This window comes from Enoplosus armatus, chromosome 24 (genome assembly GCF_043641665.1).
Source record: "Enoplosus armatus isolate fEnoArm2 chromosome 24, fEnoArm2.hap1, whole genome shotgun sequence".
Classification (NCBI taxonomy): domain Eukaryota; kingdom Metazoa; phylum Chordata; class Actinopteri; order Centrarchiformes; family Enoplosidae; genus Enoplosus; species Enoplosus armatus.
In genome coordinates, this window is record NC_092203.1 from 3592969 (window position 1) to 3605526 (window position 12558).

A 12558-nucleotide genomic window follows, 5' to 3' on the forward strand; every position below is an offset into this window, starting at 1 on the left:
CAGGGCGCTAGTTGCAGGGCGCTAGTTGCAGGGCTTTTGTGGCTGGTTGCAGGGCGCTAGTTGCAGGGCGCTAGTTGCAGGGCTTTTGTGGCTGGTTGCAGGGCGCTAGTTGCAGGGCGCTAGTTGCAGGGCGCTAGTAGCAGGGCGCTAGTAGCAGGGCGCTAGTTGCAGGGCGCTAGTTGCAGGGCGCTAGTAGCAGGGCGCTAGTTGCAGGGCTTTTGTGGCTGGTTGCAGGGCGCTAGTAGCAGGGCGCTAGTTGCAGGGCGCTAGTTGCAGGGCGCTAGTAGCAGGGCGCTAGTAGCAGGGCGCTAGTTGCAGGGCTTTTGTGGCTGGTTGCAGGGCGCTAGTTGCAGGGCTTTTGTGGCTGGTTGCAGGGCGCTAGTAGCAGGGCGCTAGTAGCAGGGCGCTAGTTGCAGGGCGCTAGTAGCAGGGCGCTAGTTGCAGGGCGCTAGTTGCAGGGCTTTTGTGGCTGGTTGCAGGGCGCTAGTTGCAGGGCGCTAGTTGCAGGGCTTTTGTGGCTGGTTGCAGGGCGCTAGTAGCAGGGCGCTAGTTGCAGGGCGCTAGTTGCAGGGCTTTTGTGGCTGGTTGCAGGGCGCTAGTTGCAGGGCTTTTGTGGCTGGTTGCAGGGCGCTAGTTGCAGGGCGCTAGTTGCAGGGCGCTAGTTGCAGGGCGCTAGTAGCAGGGCGCTAGTAGCAGGGCGCTAGTTGCAGGGCTTTTGTGGCTGGTTGCAGGGCGCTAGTAGCAGGGCGCTAGTTGCAGGGCTTTTGTGGCTGGTTGCAGGGCGCTAGTAGCAGGGCGCTAGTAGCAGGGCGCTAGTAGCAGGGCGCTAGTAGCAGGGCGCTAGTAGCAGGGCGCTAGTAGCAGGGCGCTAGTAGCAGGGCGCTAGTTGCAGGGCGCTAGTTGCAGGGCTTTTGTGGCTGGTTGCAGGGCGCTAGTTGCAGGGCGCTAGTTGCAGGGCTTTTGTGGCTGGTTGCAGGGCGCTAGTAGCAGGGCGCTAGTTGCAGGGCGCTAGTTGCAGGGCTTTTGTGGCTGGTTGCAGGGCGCTAGTTGCAGGGCTTTTGTGGCTGGTTGCAGGGCGCTAGTTGCAGGGCGCTAGTTGCAGGGCGCTAGTTGCAGGGCGCTAGTAGCAGGGCGCTAGTAGCAGGGCGCTAGTTGCAGGGCTTTTGTGGCTGGTTGCAGGGCGCTAGTAGCAGGGCGCTAGTTGCAGGGCTTTTGTGGCTGGTTGCAGGGCGCTAGTAGCAGGGCGCTAGTAGCAGGGCGCTAGTAGCAGGGCGCTAGTAGCAGGGCGCTAGTAGCAGGGCGCTAGTAGCAGGGCGCTAGTTGCAGGGCGCTAGTAGCAGGGCGCTAGTAGCAGGGCGCCCTGCACCGCACCGCACCGCACAAAACCTCTGTCAGAATTTGTTTTCCCTTTCATAACCCCCAGTTTCCATTGGTTGAAACACCCGGAGGGATATATCAGCCCCTCTCACCCACCCACCGCGATGTGATTGCTCCAGGGACAAGTGGGCTTCGAACACACATGCTGGTACTTGACAGACACCAACAGACCCACTACACCATGTCCCTTTCACATTTGTACCACTTCTCCGGGCGTATTTATCTTTACATTTTGGGGATTGGACTTTAAAATTCACTGACACCCGTAAGACTCAAACTCCCGACCTCAGCACCACAAAGCGCTCACCCTACACACTGAGCTGTCGGAGCAGACACTTTGTCCTATTCTCTTCGTGGTTTTAACTCTTTCCTTTGGACATTGGACTTCAAAACTCACAGACTGTCGTAAGGATCAAACCCTCAACCACAGAGCTCCCAAGCAGTCTCCTCACATGCTGAGCTACAGGACCAGTCAAACAGACAAACGCAAAACCAGTGTCTCTTTGTGGTCTTGACCCTTTTGGCCTTCAAAACTCCATTTCATGAGGATCCATCACTCAACAACATTTAAGCAGTGGGCACCCTGTAACTCCCCTTTGCTGTCTCTCTCAACTGTCATTATACGTTCAAGGGGCAAAATGCCCAAAAAATAATCTTTACAGTAGTCAATTCATCATGGAGGGAACATGAATGAACCGTTATGAGAAGCAGCTATAAATATCTGAACTGCCTTTATTCCAGTTTCTCGTGCCCAAGCTTATTAGCTATGTGACCGTCTTTTATTATTCAATCAAATTTAGGCAGATGATTAGTAGAGGGGAAAAAGAGAGTGGACTGAGACCCGAGGATTCAGTGTCTTACATTAAGAAAGGACCTCATTATTTAATGCTCCAGCAGCAGTCCGCTGTACTGGGACGCCCACAAAATTCACATTTTAGGGCCTCAGGTGAACCAAGAGGGAGGAGACTGAGGTGTCCGGCATTATGTAACTATATAGTTACACTAATTCATAATTAACTTCAATCATCTTTTTGTAAAAGATTTTAATTCTGACACAGAAATGACATGAAGCAAAGTGTCCGGGTAGCTGGTAATGTTACGTGGTGGTCCCACTCTGGTCCCTTAAACGTCCATTCCTGTTGGCTTGGACTGTCCCCCTCCTCTTACTCACGGACTACTATTCTGCTCTGTGTAGGAATGGTGGTGACAGTTGAGGTATCTATCTGTGAGAAAGACTCTCCTGTACACTGGTCTTTATCTTCCCATCACACTTTGCGTGTGTCTATGAACAGCAGCTTACCGTCTTGCTGATGTGTGGGTTAGTGTCGTCCTTGTACCAGATGTCAGGTGGGGGCTGTTCAAAATATTCCACGTGCAGGTTAGCTACAACTGGGAAAGGTGTTAGACTGGTGTCTTTTGATGTCGAAGGACTGTTTATTGGCATCCCGGCTGAGGAAGCACTAATGGTTATTAGACTGCAGCTAAGTGACAGAACGCTTCTGAGTCTTTGGTCTTTTGGATAAAATACCCATTGTTCTTAATATGATAATATGACACCGGAAAAGGAATTTAGCCCACTGAATACTACCAATGCTGGATAGCGTAAGTCTCAGAGACCTCTGTTTATGTACCTTTGCCAGCCCATGAAACTTGGGCCAGTCTTCCGTTATCAGATACAACTTCCTTCAGAGGACATAGGAGATAACTGCTTTCTCAATCCACTCATTTAGGATCAAGCGTGTTTTTCTGCGTTAGAGCCACATTAAGTGTAATATAAATGTTGGTATCACTCAGAGGGATTTCAGCTCGACTTTCATATGTCACAGTATCCATCGCAGCTACAACAGCTATAATAGTTGGGATGGATACTGTGACATATGAAGCTCAAGCGCTTCGAAGGGATAACAACACATATTACACTTAAGTTGGATCCAACACAGCAAGACTTAAAGCGATCCCAAACAAGTGGAAGGAGAAAGAAGTCATCTCCAATGACCTCTGGAAAAAGCTGTACCCAAGGGCAGAAGACTTAAAGTTACAGCGGGTGATATCATTGCACATCACTAACAATAAAGGTTTCCTTTAAAAAAGGTGTGTCTGTGATTGGTTGTTTGATTCAAACTGGCTCAAGTTGGTTTTTTGTTTTAAAGTAAATACTCAGTTAGCTAACACATGACTAGCCAACTGTGTACAAATAAGGGGGTCTGTGCCTCGATTCCTCTCTTCCAACTGTTCTGATTCACACTCCAATCCAAGAAGGTGGCGGAAATGCACGTAAAAAGCTGTTTGCCAACTGCCGTTAAACAAACACAGAAGGAGCAGCTAGGCTCGCTGTGGCACCGTTTCATTCGGTAAATATTATTTATGGTAAAAGCTTGCCAAATCAGAGCTATAGCCTATTTAGCCTTTCTATGTAACCTAGCAATCCTTACAAATGTATTGTGACCTCTGCTAACAATAAACCTCTATCTTTACTCTCTGCTATTAAAGTAACATTATTTCTATTAGTCTAACAATACTATATTGACATGGACACTAGCATGCTCTAACTACAGCAACCATGTAGCTCTAACATTGCTACGTTATTTAGATATAACTGTGGCAAAATAACGTTACTGCAGGCGACATGTAGCTTAAGTTCACGGCAAGGTTAGCGATGAGCGATGCGATCGGCTGCTCAGTTACAAAGGTTGACTGTAGGGCGCCCGGCTCGTTATGTCTGACTCGGGTAAAACAACGGTGGAGGAATGGCAGTTGGCAAACAGCTCCAACCTCTGGATTGGAGTGTGATTCGGAACAGCTGGAAGGGAGGAATCAAGAGACAGAACACAATAATACTCTGATTAGTTGTTTGATTCAGACCGGGTCCAGTTTTAAAAAAAAATAAATACAAGAGGGGGGCAGGTGCGCAGGCACACACTTTTTTAAAAGAACCCTTTACTTAAATATTATTAGTGACATGCAATGGCCAAAATTATAACTCAATTATATTACCTACTGTAGCTTTAAATAAAAAGGTACATAAAAGCTCTTAGACCTTTTTTTTTTAGAGCGGGAACAGGGCGGTAAGCTGCGGTCCTAGACACCTGCGTTCAAGTTAAGTGTGACAGGAAAATCCCCCACAAATGGATACCTCAATATAAACTGTAACCACCTCTTACAACACAAGATCAGTGGTGAGAACAGGAGGAAGTGCAGCACGTCTGTGGGGCACTCAAAGCCAATGGATGATTAAAATCCAACCCTGCCTTTAGACCACGACACTACTTACACAACGGGGACCACCAGAGGCAAACCACTGGGAATCCATTACATGGCTGGGCTGTGGGAACAAGAAGTGAGTATTTTCAAATAACAGGGAACCTCAGAAGCAGATAACGCCAGACCAAAAACTAAAACACCAAAACCACGAGGGAACTCCAGGCATTGACGGAAAAAAGGGGGTCAACGGCCAGAGAAAAATGTGGGAGCCCATCCAAATCTATATCAGATACCATCCTAGAACCATACTATACCATAACCCGTAAAATATGACACTTGTTGTAACATCGCTGAGAGTTACCCAGGTCATGAGATGTACTTGAAATGCTCTGAATCATTGTCAATGCACTGTATATGTTTCCACAAACAGGGGGGATCCACTGAGAAGTCACTCACACTTGGCAAAGGAAAACCAGGCGAAAGGGGCGGAGGAAGCCAATCTTCAGCAGCCAACCCAAGCCTAAACCATCCTGCAGAGCCTCAAAAGATGCAGGAGGAGGAGGAGGGGGCCATGTAAGGGGCAGGCCTGGCCAGGAGCCCCACAAGCTCAGACATCTTAAACAGGACTCATCCAGCCCTCCTTCCCACCACCGCTCTACAGGGAGTCTCCAATTTCCCAAATCCCCCTGGTTTCATTCCTCAGACTCCCCGCAAACTGCCAGGCAGCTCAGCCGTGCTGCCGACGCCGGAGGGGGCACCGCCGACCTCAGACACGCAGCAGAAAGTGAAGCAAGCGAGCTGAAGAAGCCGCCGCCATCTTTATTCTACAAGCAGAGTGGGCCGTCACTCTCCCTCTTCAAGCAAAGCAAGTCTCGCTCCGTGGAGGAGGAGTGCCGCGCCGGATGTCGGAACCTGGACGGCAGGTCGCGGACCGAACCGCCGCCCTCACGCGGGCGAGGCTGCCCAGCGACCCAGGACTGAAGGTTACTGAGGTGGATTCACAGGGAGGGACAACGGAGGCCCGTTTCTGCCTCTCCCCCTTAGCCACCAAAGAAATGAGGGACTACTTCTCTTCTCAGCAACCCCCAGAGCAGCCAGCAGGTGGCGCTCGCCCTGGTGGAGAGCCGCAGGGAGTGGCTGAAGAGATGCAGCGACCCCGCGGGCGGAACCAGACTTCGACCAGCTTGTGTTTGCTGAAGAATCCTACGTCTGACTGTAACGTGGAGCAAAACCAGATCAGATAAATGCAACAACGCGCATCAACTAAACTCCAACCGACACTGGAGACACATGACTCCGCTGCTGGCTTCGACCTGAGAAGAAAATGATGAGTTATGATACATGATACATTTTGGCTGCAACAGAACTTGAAATGAATTAATTAGTGTGCTGTGGTAGTTTCTCACACGACTAGGTACACTAATAAGTCCAAAAAGAAGTACATTTTAAACTCTGCCTAGCGCTTATTGCCATCAAGGGAATGTTTTTGCTTGAATGTCCTCAATACTGCTTTGTACGCTTATTTATATTGACACAATATCACAGTTTATCACAGTCTCAGCAGATGGACCATTTTGGTATCAAATGCATAATGAAACCAAGTTAAATCCGTGGGTTTTGTTTAAGGAATGTTCTCTTTTTTTTTATTTATTTATTTTTTTTTAAGTATTCATCAGGCCAAAGTTGAAACCTGCCAATTAAAACCACCTGGTGTTGCCTTCTTCCATCATGAAGATTAATGACTGGTCATTGGATAGCTAACTTTAGCTCAAACATGCATATTGCATATTTGGTGGTATTCTTAGAACTTTACGAGCATGACAGCTAAGGCGCAGCTAAGAAATGGTTAAAGACTGTGCTCAACACTGATAGCTTCTGTTAGTAAGTAGGACGCAAACCTGAGTTCTGTTAAAAGCTACTTTTTACACTGTTTTCCTGCATTGGTACTTCATAAAATACAATATTTGAATATGAACATAATTAGAAAATATGTTGGGGCTTTTTCTAACTTGGCCTGTAGTGTAAATGCAGCCTGGGTACACACTGACTTGAACTGTACTACTGAGCAGCTTACATAAAGGCTTATACAATCAAGATTATATTTTCGAATCAGAACCATCACATCATGTAACTGTTAGCTTCTTAACTTGAATAAGTTTCACATTTAGTTGAGGTTTGTAGATTACGGTCATGTGACTATTCGCTATTTACACTTTTCATGGAAATTTAAAAAACAGTGATGTTCTTGCTGCTTTTTGCCAACTAAAGTGTGGACTATGATTAGACTTAACTAAACACTGATCCAGTTTTGCTGGCTGCAGTGAGTCTTTGCTCTTGAAGCATTTGGTCATGAACTGTTTTTGTAAGTCTGCATTAGCACTCAACATTACGTGTGTTCCGGCACATTCACGCAGTCGCACAATCGATCCTTGTTTTCTGCTTGTTGCCAGTAATGTGGTTTTCACACAAGCCTGTATTCCTTTGAATTAATCCCGCGCATCCTGTCCCAATGTTTCTATTCTGTAAATAAAATCCCTCCACGGGGAAAATGGTACATTTATGTTTTTACAGCTTTATATTTTATGCAGCTCCAGTAGGCCGCAAGGCTGTTGCTTTATTTTACTGTCTACGCCTCCTTTCTATAAATATACAGTGCTTAACAAATTTATTAGACCACCACCCAGTGTAAGGTGCTGATTACCAAAATATTTTATGTTTCTGTAATGGTTAATCCACCAGTACAGTGGCTTGCAAAAGTATTCAGCCCCCTTGAACTTTTCCACATTTTGTCACGTTACGACCACAAACAGAAATATATTTTCTTGGAATTTTATGTGAAAGACCAACACAAAGTGGCACACAATTGTGAAGTAGACAGAAAATTATACATGATTAAAAAAAAAATGTACAAATAAAAAACTGAAAAGTACGGTGTGCAAAAGTATTCAGCCCCCCTGAGTCAATACTTTGTGGAACCGCCTTTTGCTGCAATTACAGCTGCAAGTCTTTCGGGGTATGTCTCTACCAGCTTTGCACATCGAGAGACTGAAATTTTTGCCCATTCTTCCTTGCAAAACAGCTCAAGCTCAGTCAGATTAGATGGAGAGCGTTTGTGAACGGCAGTTTTCAGATCTTGCCACAGATTCTCGATTGGATTTAGGTCTGGACTTTGACTGGGCCATTCTAACACATGAATATGTTTTGTTTTAAACCATTCCATTGTAGCCCTGGCTTTATGTTTAGGGTCGTTGTCCTGCTGGAAGGTGAACCTCCGCCCCAGTCTCAAGTCTTTTGCAGACTCCAACAGGTTTTCTTCCAAGATTGCCCTGTATTTGGCTCCATCCATCTGACCATCTTCCCTGTCCCGGCTGAAGAGAAGCACCCCCAGAGCATGATGCTGCCACCACCATGTTTGACAGTGGGGATGGTGTGTTTAGAGTGATGTGCAGTGTTAGTTTTCCGCCACACATAGCGTTTTGCATTTGCAATTTTGGTCTCATCTGACCAGAGCACCTTCTTCCACATGTTTGCTGTGTCTCCCATATGGCTTCTGGCAAACTGCAAACGGGACTTCTTATGGTTTTCTTTTAACAATGGCTTTCTTCTTGCCACTCTTCCATAAAGGCCAGATTTGTGCAGCGCACGACTAATAGTTGTCCTGTGGACAGATTCCCCCACCTGAGCTGTGGATCTCTGCAGTTCGTTGAGAGTCACCATGGGCCTCTTGGCTGCATCTCTGATCAGTGCTCTCCTTGTTCGGCCTGTAAGTTTAGGTGGACGGCCGTGTCTTGGTAGGTTTGCAGTTGTGCCATACAATTTCCATTTCCGGATGATGGATTGAACAGCGCTCCGTGAGATGTTCAAAGCTTGGGAAATCTTTTTATAGCCTAACCCTGCTTTAAACTTCTCCACAACTTTATCCCTGACCTGTCTGGTGTGTTCCTTGGACATCATGATGCTGTTTGCTCCCCAATATTCTCTTAACAAACCTCTGAGGCCGTCACAGAACAGCTGTATTTGTACTCAGATTAGATTACACACAGGTGGACTCTATTTAGTCATTAGGTCAACATTCGATCATTCAGCAATCATCAGGCAACTTCTGAAGGCAATTGGTTACACTCAGAGAAAAGGGGGCTGAATACTTTTGCACACCGTACTTTTCAGTTTTTTATTTGTAAATTTTTTTTTTTTTTAAATCATATATAATTTTCTTTCTACTTCACAATTGTGTGCCACTTTGTGTTGGTCTTTCACATAAAATTCCAATAAAATATATTTAGATTTGTGGTCGTAACGTGACAAAATGTGGAAAAGTTCAAGGGGGCTGAATACTTTTGCAAGCCACTGTATGTGCAAGCCAAGCTCTTTAATCAAAATGATATCTTTAATGCTAAAATATAATTATTGTTGTTATCCATGAATTCTCAAATTTAATGTTTTACAAAAAAGCAGAAAAAAATAGTAAAGCACATTATTATTTTTTTGATTGAGATGCCAAATTTCAGTGATTTACTTGCATTCCTGAACAGAAACATTTGTTTTGTGGTTGCAAGAATGCAAGCTGTCATCAGGGCCAAAGGAGGTCATCCAAAATATTAAGATAAGATAACACAATTTTTAGTTTGAAACAAGTTTTTGACAGATTTCTAAAATATTTGTGTTTTCTCATTTTTATGACAGGTGGTCTAATAAATTTGTTAAGCACTGTATATGTATTCATACGCTGTGTTAATAAGCCAAACAATCTGCATTTGCAAATAAAAAGGAACTATGAGTGAAAATCGGATTATTGGTTTACATTTGTGGTCATTTTTAGGGATCATACAAGGTTTTAAAAGGATTATCAGATTTGTCATTTTGAGCAGGATATATATACATATGTGTAGAACAAAATAAAATATCTGGGGGGGGGGGTTCAGCACAATCTCTAAGGCTTTGAGAACTGTTAGTTGCATTGGTTCGCAAACATTTCAGTCACAGGCTGCAATCAGCTGTGTACCTTTTCCTTCACCAGTGAATATGACTGAAAGTACACACCAAGAGAGGGAATTTCAAAAGCTGTAGCCCCCTCAGCCAAAAGTGTGCAGATTCAGTCATAGTTACAAGAAAAGCAAAAGGTACTTTCTGAGATCATCAAAGAGAAAACTGAATGTTAATAAATGAACATCTGAGCCAAGAATCCCGGTGTTTGCTGTAAACTTATCGTCCATAGCGATAAAATAAAAGATCTTTCGTGATTTCATGACTAAAAATAGACAAACCTTAAATCAGAGCTGATTAACAGATTTATTATATCATAGGTTTGTCTTTACTTAAGAGTTTATATTTCTTTATACTTTGATTCCTCACACGAAGGCAGCAAGGTCCTCTAAAAGGTTATAGAGACTTTCACTTTAAAAATTATATATATATTTATATATTATATATATATATATATATAAATATTGCCTAGTGTAGTTTTACTTTCTATAAAAAATGATTCTGTCTTAATTTGAGTCCAAGTCCTGTATTCTTCAGTCCTGGTTATTGAGAGCTGGCTCTAGTTGTCAGCGACTTGGAAGGTTTTCAGCAGAGCGGACTGATTTATACCTACCATCGTCCCCGTGCACACGTGTGCTGACCGGGCAACAACTACGCTGTCTGCAGCCACGGGTTTCCGGTTAAGAGGATCCGTCTGTCGGATGTCGGCTACGCTCTCTGGAACCCTGGCCGCTGTGCCCTCCAGAGACTTCGTCAGACAGATCTGGCAACCCAGACGAGATCTGGGGGGAGAAAAAGAGGAGAATTCAGTCACTATCTTCATTGTCAGCAACTGTAAACTGGTTATAGGAGCACGTTGTTACTGTAATGTGGAGAAAGCTCTCATAAACCAGAGAGTATGTAAGCCAGTAGTCTACTCTGACTTTCAGGCGAGAGATCTTTCACCTTATTCAAGACCGTTTCTGGATCCACGTCAACAAAGAACATTATCCACTTCTGGATCCTGGACCAACAGGTCCATCCTGACCCTAATCATTCCACTTGACCGTGTTCTCCCCATCATCTTCATCTTAAGGTCAAAACCACCACTGGACGTCTTAAGACCAACCAATTCGACCAAACCTGAACCAACACTTGGCCCTGACTTCAACCACTGCAGCAGGAAGCCCACAAAATTCACATTTTAGGGCCTCAGGGGAATTGTAGAATGTCGGCATCTCAGGTCATCGGGGCCTGTCTACTTTACAACTAAACGTGGCGAAGCGGCGGTTAGTTTTTGGGCCACATCTGTCTGGAACAGACTTCCAGATGAGTTTAGATATGCTCAGACCTTCACCGCTTTTAAATCGAGCCAAAAAACTGAAAGATTCATAGGAGGCGGAAAACAGTAGTCAGTGTGTTCCTTGCCATTGCTTTCTTTTGTTTTTTCTTGTGCTTTTTGCCTGTGTATGCTACAAAGTACTTTGGATTGCCTTTGGGTATGAAATGTGCTATATAAATAAATTCGCCTTTGGCCTTGTAAGTTACACAAACTCTTACATTTCATTTGACATTTTATAACCTAATAAAATCAGAATCAGAATCAGAATCAGAATGGGCCTTAAATCAGCACTGTAACTGTTTGTATATTCTTTAAAAAAATGATTTTTATCTTCTTGATGATCCCGATGCCAGACACCACTTTGTTCATGTTGATGCATATTCTATTGTCAGTAAGGACTCCTGTTTTGCTCCTGCAAAATAGAAAAACGAATTAAATAATTCTTCATAATGTTGTGTGATTTATTTATTTATTTAAATACATTACCTCTACCAGAAGCGCTTTCCAAAGCATGTCTGTACAGGCATCCTGAGGGCGATGGCTGGCTTGAAGACGTCCCGGCCGCAGCTAGTGCATGTTGCTTGGCATGGTGCTGGGAGAGGGGATGGGTGCAGGAGCGGTACTGGTGGAGAAGAAGGAAGAAAAGGGTTATCTGTGCGGGCTGGGCAGCAGCCGCATCAGCTGCGTGGACCCTGGGGAGCAGGAAGAGGATGAGGCCCTGCAGTAGGCCGGTGCTCAGGGGATAAAATCTGCCTGGGTGCCCCTGGCTTCACAAATATGAACAATTACTTGCTTTAGTTTCATACTTTTTACATTTTAAAATGTAGCCAATACACTGAGGTTTACTCCTGTGGGTCAAGCTAAGTTACCGTTAGCTGGCTAGCGTTTGGACTGTGTTACCTTCAAAGGCGCCCTGCACAGCGACAAACATTTCCATTGCCTTGACGTTGTGCTGTTAGCTAGGCTACAACCTCATTTCTCTGCGACAAAAAAACCCCAAACAACTTAACACATGTAAACATAAGGTTTACATTTCAGTCGTCTGTTTGCATGCCGTGGTTGTCGAAAAAGGAGAATAACCATGTCTGTACGATAACACTCTGCATGCTGTTAGCCTCGGTCATAAAACAGGAAGAAGTCGCTTACCAACAAGCGGCGCAGAATTCCTCAACAATAACCCGTTTGTTTTAGAAAAGTACTGCAATCCTGGTTAATGCGCATTATTTCTAGTTAGTGTCTATATTACGTTTTTAACATTATTGCCCTTCTGCTGTCTTGCTTTTCCACTTGGCTTTCCGATAGCCTATTGTCCCGACCGTTGACATCAGCCATCTTTTATTCAGCTACACAAATCAAATGTCCAAACAGAGCCTCCTTCCGGTGGAGGACGAAATAATTATTTTTCTTCCCCTTCCTCTTCTGACGGAATTCCGGCAGGCTGCCCTCTACAGGCAGGGGGATTACACTACTACACTAAAAAAGTGTGTATGTCAAAAATCATAAATAAACAAGTATGTATGTACATAAGTCCAAAATCATGAAAAAAAACATGTATGTTTGTACATGCGATGTAAATATGGTTGTTTCAAACAATAAATGTATGTAAGTCCAAAATCATAAAAAACATGTATGTATTTTCATATGTCCAAAATAGTGAAAAAAAACATGATTGTATG

At 44.6% G+C, this 12558-nt stretch overlaps 1 long non-coding RNA gene across 1 annotated transcript; it reads right to left on the minus strand.

Moving 5' to 3' along the window:
- Positions 1-9505: 9505 nt before the first annotated feature.
- On the minus strand, positions 9506-12188 carry LOC139306892 (uncharacterized). Its single transcript, XR_011599545.1, has 3 exons — positions 12029-12188; positions 11369-11504; positions 9506-10343 (listed from the first exon to the last, which is right to left on the minus strand). It is a non-coding gene; the product is annotated as an uncharacterized lncRNA (long non-coding RNA).
- Between the last annotated feature and the right edge of the window lie 370 nt (positions 12189-12558).